We start from the raw sequence: 12289 nt of genomic DNA on the forward strand, positions 1-12289 counted from the left end.
CAGGAGGTAGGCTGGGCAAGTCTGATGCTCCTCGCTTTACTGTGGAAGAAATGGAATCCGGAGAGGGTAAGGGACTTACCCGAGAGGTGGAACTGGGACTAGAAGGCAGGCGCTCTCTATCATACGACATGGAACAAATCACTCATTACTCATTCAGCACCAAACTTAGCAGGCTTGCCAATCACTTGGGAGTGGGCGTGTCCCTAAGAAGCCCACCAGCATGTTGGACATCCAGGTCCCTTCCCCTCCAATAGCTCTTAGATCTCCCACTACCGCCACCTCCAAACCTTGATATCAAAAGGCAACTCTCGCAGACCCTTGAGTCTGCTTGGCCAACAGGAGGCAAAGAGCGATCAAACGGTGGACCCCACCCCCAACATAACTGCATCTTAAATAAACCTTAGTTTATTTCCCTTTCCCCTGCCCTTTTTTAAAGTTTCCCTCCAGTTCTAAAGAAAGGTATAAAATTTCTCCTCTGCCAACTTATTTCAAGTTTCTTGACCAAGATCCTATAATTATAAGCAAGAAAACAAGCAAAGTAAAGGCTGAATGACTTACTAAGCAAGAATATCAATTATGCACAGGTCAGCCAGAATTCATTTGGTTCCAGAAAAACAGAAATTATCATTTTTGTTGTTTCAGAGACATTGTAGACACACGGTCGGGGAGCCCGAAAGACAAGGCAATGTGGTGGAAATGTCTGGGCCTGCGGATTATTAAGAGTTCTAGCAGAGAAAACTGAGGCTCAGAGAGGTTAAGTAACGTGCTGAAGGTCACACAGCACTCCATGGAGTTGAGAATGAAGAATCTGAATCCAGGTCCTTCTGCCTTCACATTGCTTCCCTGCCCTCTTGGCGTAAAGTGTGTATTTACTCAAGGCTGAGTATAAGCAAACCAAGGGGTTGCAAACTGTGCCTAGGGACGGGGGCTCCTGGCTCTCCCTTAACTGTCCTGGGTCCTATAATCATTATATTGATAGTATAATGAGTGCTACATGCATGAGGCAGAAGAATGTCCAGATCAACCTTTTTTTATTCTGCATTATTGTACCAGATAATGTCATTGTTCTGACCAGATTCCAGTGGGATTCCTCTTTATTGTTTACTGGCAGGGCAGAGGGGACCACCTCTGGTGTGACTTCAATGGCCAGTGCTATTCTTCGGAGGATGGTCAAGTGCTGTAGCTCCCTAGTCTTGAGTGGGGGTAACTGAGGTGTAACACACATTCCACAGTCCCCCAGCAGGATCAAGCTGAAGCTACCCTCTGCAGGTGGCATCTCAGTGCTATCCCCAAAATTACAGTGGAAGCAACTTGTACATTTCTGTTGAAACAACCCTGGGATGGATTTGGCAGATTCCTTTTTAAGGAATAAACAGTAAAATGCCATCTATTTTACACTCAGAAACTCACTCTGACTTTGTTCTATTTTCGTCATTTAAACTGATTTTAAAGATCATATTGCCCTTATATTTTGCTCCACAAGCCTTCATTTTGTTGCTGACTAAAAGCTATAAAAATCTGACCAAGGTATTCAGCCCAATTTCCTGGCTGATAGACCATGTTTCATTCATTCACTCATTCATTCACCCACAGCTGAGCTGAACTCAGAACAAACTGCGTATTGATATTCTCTCACTACCAAATTATCATCTAACACCAGCAGCTGCCATTGAAAACAACACGGGACCTACCCTAGCCCACCTCGGGGCCTTTGCACTTGCTGCTTCCTCTGCTTGGAATACACTTCCTCCAGATCTTCACCTGGCTCCCTCCATCACTGCATTCCAGCCTCTGCCAAATGCCAGTTCTTCAAAGAGGCTTCTTGGACCTCCCCATCTAAAACAGTCTGCCCATCCTCCATTCCATCTGCCTTTTGTGATCCTGTTCTTTCTTCATAATATTTATTACCATCTGAACCGAGACATTTATTATTTACTTATTTATTGTCTTTCTCCCCCAGGAGAGTGGAAATTACATGAGGGGAGATAGTTTATCTACCTTGCTCGCTACTGTATCTGTGGTGCCCAAAATAGCCCCTGGGAGATAGCAGGCAATATTGTTTTGAATAAACAAAGAATGAATGAAAACAAATTCTCTTCCCCAGCATCTTTTTTATAAAATAAAACCTTTCCAGGGAAAGATTACATAGGCAAAGGCCTGGAAACTGGGAGATCTATAGCTTCTATCCCATGAGAAAGTCTCTATGTTGCCTGTGGATCAAGGAACTCTCTACCTCAAAAACCTGCAGTGGCTCCCTATTGCTTCAAAAGAGGACAGTTGTCCATGAGAGCTTAGTGCTTGGGTGAAGACTGTTAAAATAATCTGATAGTGACATTCAGTGTGGGTGTGTACACATATATTTATCTCACACACATTTACTGAGTGCTTGCTATATTCCAGTCACTCCGCTGAAAAAATATAAAGTTGTGGTTCCATCCCAACCCACCATAATTTGGGCAGTGGTGGTGGCGGCAGCATGCACAGGGAGGTCATAAGTGACTGAGAGGGAGGGACTTGTCAATAACATGTAAGTATAACAAATGCCAGGAGATAGTTCTACCCAGGCAGGCAGGAAAGAAGAATCAGTCCCTTCACTTGGATATAGATGGAAGTCCAGAAATCTTCCTAAGGGAGAGGCATTTCCCCTGAATCTTGATGCACAGGAGTTCACCGGGAAAACTGGAGCAGGGAGGGTGGGGGCAGGATGAGAGCATTCCAGGCAGAAGATATGGCTACGCAGAGGCCTGGAAGGATGACATATTCTGGAACTCCAGGTGATAAAGTCAGTTTGAAGCATGGACCCTGAGCTAAGGTGTGGTGAGAGACCAAACCGAGAGGCAAGTGGGGTTGTTAGACAAAAGACACCGCACTTGGAGCTAGCCAGTCAGACCTAAGTTCACGTGCTGTCTGTGTCACTAGCAATTCACTCCTCTCTGGGCTCAACTTCCCAGGAAGGAAATGATCAGGAGGTGGGGGGGCACAGTCAGCAGCTCTCCACTGGGGTGGGTGGAGGAGAGGAGCTAGAACCCTGGAGAGGCTTACTGTGTTTAAAAGCAAAATACTGAAAATGGGAATTCCCTAGCGGTCCAGTGGTTTAAGACTCTGCGCTTCTAATGCAGGGGGTGTGGGTTCGATCCCTGGTTGGGGAACTAAGATCCCGCATGCCACAGAGCGCAGTCAAAAAGGTAAATAAATAAATAATACTGAAAAGGCTGTCCCTATGCTTTGTTTTGAATCACGATATTTAAATTATTTTGAATTTGAAACTCATTCAAAAAGCGTGTGAGGCTTTTGCATTTATCTAGGGTGACCTGGATTTCACAAAGAGGCAGAGAAACCCTGGCTGAGGTGATCTTCAAGTCCCCTCTGATTCTCATCTCCAGGTCTAAGATGACTGACAGCCAGGCGTACAGGAAAAAGCAGAGTGGTGCAGTGAATCAGCCGCTGAACTTGGAGTCAGACCCAAATTTCAACTCACACTATACCACTTACTCAATGGTGAGATAGGCAGTGAGATAGGCAAGTTAGTGAACTTCTTGAAGTGTCCATTTCTTCCTCTATAACATGATATTTTCCTCACATGCTTATTGTGCAGCTTATTTGAAATAATGGACTTACAAGCAACTAGCACATAGTAGGTGCTCAATAAAAATCAGTTGCGTGGAAAGACTTCAATGCTCTCTCTGCATCCCGGTCTCTAATCATAATGGCTTCCCCTTGAGTGCCTACCATATACTGAACGCGCTCCACGAGCTATCCCACGTTCAAAGAGAAACTCACAATTTAATACTTTGTCCTCAATTGAGCTCATTGCATTGTCTAAAGGTGGTTTAACCCTCAGGATACAGCCACAATGGATGATAGGAATGTAGGGTATGCTGCCTGGAACCAGACCAGGCTTCAAATCTTTTAAAATTTAAAGCTGTTTTTTATTACTCTGGAAACCTACCCACTGCACGCTTTTATTTCCAACCGTTAAGCATTTTTCTTTCTTGCTTTCCACATTTAACTCAAGGCTTCAAATGCAAAAGCCAAGCTTGAAATGATCATACCATTTAAGCAATGAATGTAACGACAGCTTACACTTGCATCGCAGGAAGATCTACATTCTCTATTTAATAGCTTTAGCCATTTACAGCAAGAGTTATCACAGGCACCCCAAAGAGGGAGGGTTGGAGAGGGAGAATTCTGTACCTTTCATTAAAGATGTCATAGTCATAAGCTGTTGTGGAAATGATTAAGTGATAAATACAGTAAATTCATCTTCTGTTCTGGGAAACCCACAGCGAAGACAGTAATTCTCAGAGGCAGAAGCAATCATTATTATCAAAAGGTCTAAACCTTAAGTGTGTGCACTTTCAATCTGTTGAACTGGAAGATCACTAAGTACAGGGAAGGAGGAACTCGTACGTGGAGCACCTGCTAGTTACAAAGTGCCCCATCACCTAAAACATCTAAGGTCCACCCTCCAAGTAAAGACTTGTAACTAGACCCAAAAAATACAGGAAGAGGGAAATTAGCAATGTTGAATACCTCCCGAGTACAAGGTGCACACAATGGGTATATAAAATATGATAAAGTTCATGCAATGCTTAAGCATATAGAAGGAAGGCCAGCAAACTCAGAAAGGAGATCCTGCCTTTTGTTGAGGAGGTGGCTGTGTGACGTTATTCCTGGCTGCATCCCCAGACCTAGCATAGTGCCTGGTACATCTGGTAGGGGTTAGGAACATGGAGTAGAAAGCCAGATTTTGTGGCTTTGTGCAAATCCTACTTAGTAGCTGTGTGACCTTAGATAATCATTTAACCTCTCTGTGTCTCGGTTTCCTACTTGTGAAACGTAAAACAGTAATACCTCTCTCACACTGTAATTGTAGGATTAAATGCACTAATAAGTGCAAAGTGCTTAAGACATTGCTGGCAAATAACGAGTTGCAAACATAACCACGTGTGGACTTGCCAGATGCTGGGGAGGCCCTCTGTCCTCACCCCCACCCTGTTATGGAAAGTGTAATGAAGCTCCATTTTCCAGGTGGGGGCACCGAAGAAAGTCCATCTGCCCAGGTCATCCAGTTCTGAATTGGCCTGAGATTCCCACCGGGGCCCGCCTAACAATAATAGTAAAACAGCATTTAATTAGTTTCTTAAACGTTCTAGGCCTTTACAGATAGGCACACATTTACTTCTCACAGCAATTATATGAGGTAAGAGTCGCTAACTCCCATTCTACAGATGCAGAAACTGAGAGAGAGAGAGAGAGAGCTTAAGTAATTTTCTCAAGACTTTAGAGTTAGCAAATTATCAGGGGCGGATTTAAGGCCAAGCCTAAGAACCTGACTGTCCCCACGCGCAAGGAGAGGGCCGCCGGTCCCAGAGGCCTGAGGTTGGGCGGACTGGCCAGAGGCCCCGGAGCATCTTTCAGCCCCTGCCGAGAGCAGGGGTTTGGGGCGGGGGCTCTCAGGTCCCGGACGGGTCCCGCGGGCCTGGGGCGGGGGCGTGGCCTGCGGCGCCCGCGGCCTGCGCAGGGCTGGACCGCAGGGAGCTGCCTGGGCAGGGCGCCTCCCGCGTTCTCGTGCCGCGGGAATCCCAGCGGCGGCCCCGCCTGCGTGGGCGCCTGGGCTCTCGACCCGCCGCCCTCCCGGGCCCGTCGCCCGCGCGTCCCTTTCGCTTTTAGTCCCAGCCGTGCTGATTGCCTGCGATGACTCAGAATCGGCCGCACTTGGTTAACACAGCGACAAAGATAGGCAGTGGCTGTCCGAGGATACCTATTTACAAACAGGACCCGCGCCCCCAACCGAAAGCACCCCAGGCAGAGAGCCCAAAAGTCTCGGTTCTCCTCCCCCGCTCTGCCTCTCTCTCTCAGTGGGACTGGTTTCAGGTCTCAGTTTGCCCATCTGTGTAACTGACGTCAACAATGTTTCTGGACAATAGAACAAAAGGTGTGCGTTGTGGAAACAGCCTGAAATTTCTTTGAAGTCTCCTATTTTCAGCTACCATAATTCTAAAAATTATATTCTTCTCCATCGTTATCTGTTTTAACAAATCTATGTAATTTTTAATAAAAAAGAGTAAAATTGTCACCCAGGAAAAATAGTCTGTTATTTATCTTGTGGTTCGAATCCTCCTGTTTGAGACACAGGAGGAAGCTCTGGAAGGCCCTTTCAACTCCCTTTGATCTGTTAATCTGATTCGTTGTGGCTATTTTTTTTTTCTTCCCACCTTTACAGTCTCACTGGTGACCAGTGAGGTGGGGAAAAGACTAGGTTTTGCATCCAGAATTCGGTTAGAATTTCTTGGTCTGCCTTTTTTTTTTTTTTGCCTATGGGACCTCGGTCAAGTCACTTACACTTGCTGAGCCTCAGTCTCCCGTCTATAAAATGGGGAGAATACTCGCAGCGTCGCTGGGAGGATTCGGGATGATGTTTGTCAAGGGCCTGACACGTGCTGGGTGACCCATGGAAGAGGGTGCTAGCGGGTGGGGACTCTCACGGTCTAAGCCTGGATTTCTTCGCTCTGCTCCTTCTAGGGGCCCCGGAGCACCGCCCCTGCGCTCAGGGCTGGGCGTGGCTGGCTTCCAGTCTCCCCGAGGCCCACCTGCTGTGGTTGCACCGGTTCCCTCCCGCCTCCACCATCAGCCGGCTCCGGACGGCAACCTGCAGGCGGAAGGCCAGGCTTTATTTACACAAAAGCAGCCGGTGGAAACTGGCCTTGTATGGAAGAAAGAACGCTGGCGGACCGGGAACATCGCCGGGGGAGGCAGTAAGAAGCGTTCGCCTGATAGGAATCTGTGAATAAATAAATAACGTGAATCAAAGAATGCACTGAAATGCCCTCCTAGAATCACAGAAACACGACCCAAAGGCGGCCTTCGGAATCCTCTCACACACCCTATCCTATCTGATAGTTTGGCAAAGAGGTTCAAATATTTCTCGAGTTATTACCAAGCCAGGGCACCTGCCACCCAGACCCCACCGTCCTATGGTCGCCTGTGGGGCGCGACTTCCGGGCTGGGAGTGAGATCTGGGTCTGAAACGAAGAAAGGAAAGGGAACCCCGCTTTCTGGGCACCTACTCATGTGCCAGGCAATGTTCCTATGTGATTTCATTGACTCCTCACACTACGCTTGGGGGAGGGAATCCCCATTTTTCATCTGGCTAAATCTGGCTCAGGTAGGCAGGGGTAGTCAGTTGCTCCAGAACACAAAAGCCGGTAGATGGGACAGCTGGATTCAAATACAACTCTGTCGCTGGTTCTTTCCATCCCACCGTGCTGCCCGGGAAGGCGCAGGGGTAAAGTGCAAAATGCGCGGTTACAACGTCAGGACAGTGGCGTGACGACCCAGCAGTTGTTTCTGGGCGCCGCCTCTTCCCTCATTTTCCTTCCCCTACCTGCAGGATGTCCAAAGCCTCTTCCAGTTCTACCTATCATCTGATTCGCTGCTGGCCGCGCCCGCTCGCCTGATTTAGCAGCCAGAAGTCGCACGCCCGGTGACCGCTGACCTAGAGCCTCTAGTCTTATTGCCAAAGCCAACGTCGCCCTGGAGGACACACAGGTGCGCCCAGGGCGCGCATTTCTCCGGCCTCCGCCCTAGTCACGGGGCTGCATCCGGTCCGGGAGCAATGGAAACTGGCCCAGCCGCCCCTTTCCTGGCAGGGCCCCTCCCGCGCCCACCCGGCGGAGGCCCAGAACAGGTTTCTTCACTTTCCCTGGCCCAGCTCCTGACGTGGTGGGTCGGGGCTGGCGGCGAGGAAGGGAAGCCGGTTGCTCAATGTGCCTGAGGATTGTTCTCGTTCTCGGGCGACTTGTGGACGAGCCATCAGTCAGGTGAACCCAGCTCAAGACACCGGGCACGTACACTGTCTTGCACACAGAGGTCTACCCAACAAACCCTTAGGGCTCCTCGTGTGACATGCAGGCCCCTTGTTCTGCTCACGGCCGGCCAGCATCAGGTCCCAAGGAGAAGGTGAGCAGAATGGGATGAGTCACCCAGCCCTCTGGGTCCATCCAGCAGTGGGGGGTTGTGGGAGTCCAGTGTCAGCCTTGGCCTGGGGGTGGCACACTGATCTGTCACTGGCCCTCCATCAGTATGCGCCCAATGACCCTAGGGGACTTTCCCAGGAGCCCCAGCTCCTTTGCTTTAGACCTCTTGGTCAAGAGGAAAGCTTGGACAGAAAATCCAGGCAAAGGACAGAATTTATTCACACATATTTATCAAGTGTCAGGCACTCTGCTAGGCCCTAGGGAGACCACCATGACCCAGACACAGAGCCTGCCCTCACCAGTCCCAGCCTAATGAGTCAGACAGGCAACAGGTCATTTTTTTTTTTTTTTTTTTTTTTTTTTTTGTGGTACGCGGGCCTCTCACTGCTGTGGCCTCTCCCGTTGCGAAGCACAGGCTCGGGACGCGCAGGCTTAGCGGCCATGGCTCACGGGCCCAGCCGCTCCGCGGCACGTGGGATCTTCCCGGACCGGGGCACGAACCCGCGTCCCCTGCATCGGCAGGCGGACTCTCAACCACTGCGCCACCAGGGAAGCCCAACAGGTCATTTTAATGCCCGGCAAGGAACCATTTCCTGGAGTACATCTGGGAGAAGACCCTGAGTTGGTTAGAGGTGGGGTCAGGAAGCATTAGGAAAAACTTTCTCAGGCTTCGAACGTTGCCCTTGTCCTGCTTTCTTCCATCTTTCCGCACACATTTCTGGAGTACCTGCATCATGCTGAGAGCTCAAGGAGCAGCTGGTGGTTCTCCAGGGACAGCAGTTTACGGTATCATGGTGTAGTGTTTAAAACATCAGGGCTCTGGCTACAGCCACTTACTCTGTGCCCCTGAATTATTTGCATAATTTCTCTGAACTCTGCCTTCTTTATCTGTAAAATAGGGATAAGGATAATACCAGCGTCATAGAACAAGGCTGGCCCGCAGTAGGTGTTAGTGAAATCTATCGTGTTACTTTGTTGTTTGCGGTTCACATACTTCTTCCAGTCCGCACGACAACCACCCCCACCCCCACCCCCAGTGTGGCAGCACAAGTAACTTCATACCCATTTCACAGATGAGGTAGCTGATCTGGACAAATTAACAGGTTGGCTCATGCCTGGTAAGTTTTCAAGACCAGGACCGTGAGGAGGAGAGGCCTCCTGAAATAGGGGAGATATTCTGACCTTCACCTGCCCTCCCTGAAACCCCAGATGACTGGTTAAGACTGAACTGTCTGGGGAACTTCCTTTGACCTAGATCCTGTCAGCTCTGCCTGAACACCAGCCAGAAAATGCAGGCAGCCACACCCTCAGCGCTCTTGCCCCAACCCGCACTGCATGCCGGGGATTGTGCTTTCAGGGACTATTTTTTTAAAAGGGGGGAATATATGATAATTGGACACCCATTGTGTGCCAGACCCTACACCAGGGCATGATCATCAGGGTTATTTCATCTTCTGTGAGCCATCTTATGTGGTTACGGAAAAGAAGAGGACAGAATCAATTTATCCCAATAATAATTATGTGTCCATAATAAAACTTGACACATTCAGCCTGAGTGTTCTTTCTAAAGTGCAAATGTGATGATGTTACTCCAACTCTCTTGCTTAAAATCTCTCAGTGGTCTCCCACTGCCTTTAGAGAGTCCACACTGAGGAAAGGCAGACTCAGCTAGCCACATTATCACATCTGCTGTGCCCTTGCCTTTGTATATGCAGTTTCTTCTTCCTGGAATGCCCTTCCCAGCTCGTCACTTCCTTTCCTACTTTTATGTGGTTAAATACTATTCATCCTTCAGCTCTCAGCTTTAGATGTCACCTCCTCCAGGAAGCCTTCCTTGTCCACTCAGACAGGGCTAAGCCTGACCACACTCTATTGTAAGTATCTATAAGTATCTGTTTAACAGGCTGTCCCTCTAGATGGTGAGCTCCTTAGGGTCAGGGACTGTGTCCTATTCCTCAGCACCTAGCATGGTGTGGCTCATAACAGGCATTCAATAAATATTTAATGGATGGACGAGAAAAGGTTGAGCATGAAGATTATCTCCATTTAACAGAGGAGAAAACCAAGTCTCAAAGAGGGCAAAAATACCTATCAGGTCAGACATCTGGCTAGTGGGTGAGTTATGCTAGAGCTAAATCCCTCTAAATCCCATCTTGTTTCACTATCTTACTTATACTGAAGACAATACAACCTCCTTCTAAGTTGTCTCATTGAAGTTGTTTCTAGCACTGTCTTTTCCATATTGCACAGAAAGAGACCCTGGGTCCTGATAATAGAATATATATGAATACCAATCACCAAGTCTGTAGTTAGTCACAGCTACTGATTTTAGGTGCCTGAGACAGATTACATGTCATAACATCTTAGAGAAGCCAACCAACATTGTGATGTCTACTTAGCAGATGACGAAGCTGGTTCAGAGAGGTTAAGTGATTTGCCCAATGCTCCACAGCCTTCAAACCCAAGTCAGTCTCCAACTCCTAAGCCCAGGTTCTTTCCACCTCCCCAGACAGCCTCCTGACCATGGCTCTAGAGCCAGCTTTCATGTGGCCTTAGGCACCAACTGGGCCCGAGTTCTCTCTCAACAGGATACAGATGAGACTCTATAACTTCGAGGGATCCTCTGGGCTTGACCCAAGTGTCATCCTAACACTGGCCTTTTTCTCTGGCCACTCTTCTCTTCTCCCTCGGATTCCAGCATCTGCACTGGTTCCAACTCTGGGGAAAAGCCAGGGCATGGGAAGCTGTCATTGTTCCTTGTTCCCAGTAAATGGCTCCCTTGGGAACTGGGCAGGTAGGGACAGATCCTCCCGTTCTCAGGTGTCTCAACAAAAAAACTATTTAGTAGTTACACACACCCTTGGCTGGAGCACCCACAACCTTTCCTGACTCCTAGGAATTGCTCCTCAACTCTAGGGTCACCCCAAGAGCTTCCCTAAGGTGCTTGCATTGATTTATTTGTTCAATGAATATTTGCCCATCTATTGCTACTGTTACATTGCTCTTTCAGCTAACAGTGTTCCCCTTGGAGCCCCGGCACTTCTTCAACTATCTGAGATGAGGAAGCTCCCCCAAACTATCTCATACTAGACAAGAAGCTCCATGACGGGCCGGGCTGCAACTGTTTTGTCACTCTATACCCATTACCTAGCACTGTGCCTGACACACGGTTGTCCTTTAATAAATGTTTGTTGAACAACTGAATAGCTGAATATTAAAAGCTCCATTCATCTCTTAAAAGTTAATCCTCCACTTAGAGATAGGAATCATGGCATGTTAGATCAATAGAGACCACAGAGGAAGTAAAACTTACTCTAAACCCCTCATTCTTCAGAAAAGGAGACCCAGAGAAAGGAGATACAGAGTCCAGGGCAGATCTAAAGGACAACTCAGGCCTCCTGACTCTTGCCTCAGCGTCTTCTCTGTACTGAGACCCTACTCCCAAACCATAAACATATTCTTCACTAATTCTCACAGCAGCCACCTGGAGCAGACAGCAGGGAAGGGCAAATGGCAGAGGAGAAAAGTGGGGCTCAGAGAGGTGAGTGGAGTATCCCCAAGGTCACACAGCCAGAATCCTGGGCTTTCCCCATCACAGCCCGTGCTCAGAGCTCATTCTCCCCCATTCCTTCTACCCACTGCTCACTGCTTTTATGAGCTTTGAAAGAGCTTTGAAAAGACAGCCTCTAGGGTTTCAAGAACTTTCATCTTTATTATTCATCTTGCTTCTGGAAGCTTTGGTCAATCTGTGGTGCGCCCAGTGCAAAAAATTAAGACCATTCAGGTTTTCAAAATTGTCATCTACTCTTAAAGGGGGCTGGTGGCCCAAATGCTTGTCTCAGAAGTCAAATGTTCTCAAGTGACACTGAGGACATCTTCTACTTTCTATGGGGGGCATGGTGAGTGGGGACCAGGGGACTTTGGGAGACTATTAGAGCCCATAGTCACAAATCTGAGGTCCCTTTGGACCCTGAGCACACCAGCTCTCTCTGACCACAGGCTCTTCCAGGCCACAGGTCCTGCCTTCCCAGTCATGGCTGATGCTACCTCAGCAACCACATAACTATGGTGATGGTGGGGAAGGTCTTGAACGGAGGCCAGTGCCTTAGGAAAAAACAAAAAGAAGAAGTGTCAAATGAGCAAGCATGGCCATTGTTATACCCTCTAGACATCACACTCAAGTGACCTGGCGTGAAGATTCTTATCTCTGGGACAAAACAGCCCAGTTACTCAGGAATGAAAAGATAAAGCACTTCTTTCTCTAAAAGAACAGGAGCAGAGTGAGTATGCCAGCCTACTGGTTCATGAAT

The sequence above is a fragment of the Monodon monoceros genome, unplaced genomic scaffold (genome assembly GCF_005190385.1).
Source record: "Monodon monoceros isolate NGI ecotype Baffin Bay Population unplaced genomic scaffold, NGI_Narwhal_1 Super_Scaffold_18, whole genome shotgun sequence".
NCBI classification, from domain to species: domain Eukaryota; kingdom Metazoa; phylum Chordata; class Mammalia; order Artiodactyla; family Monodontidae; genus Monodon; species Monodon monoceros.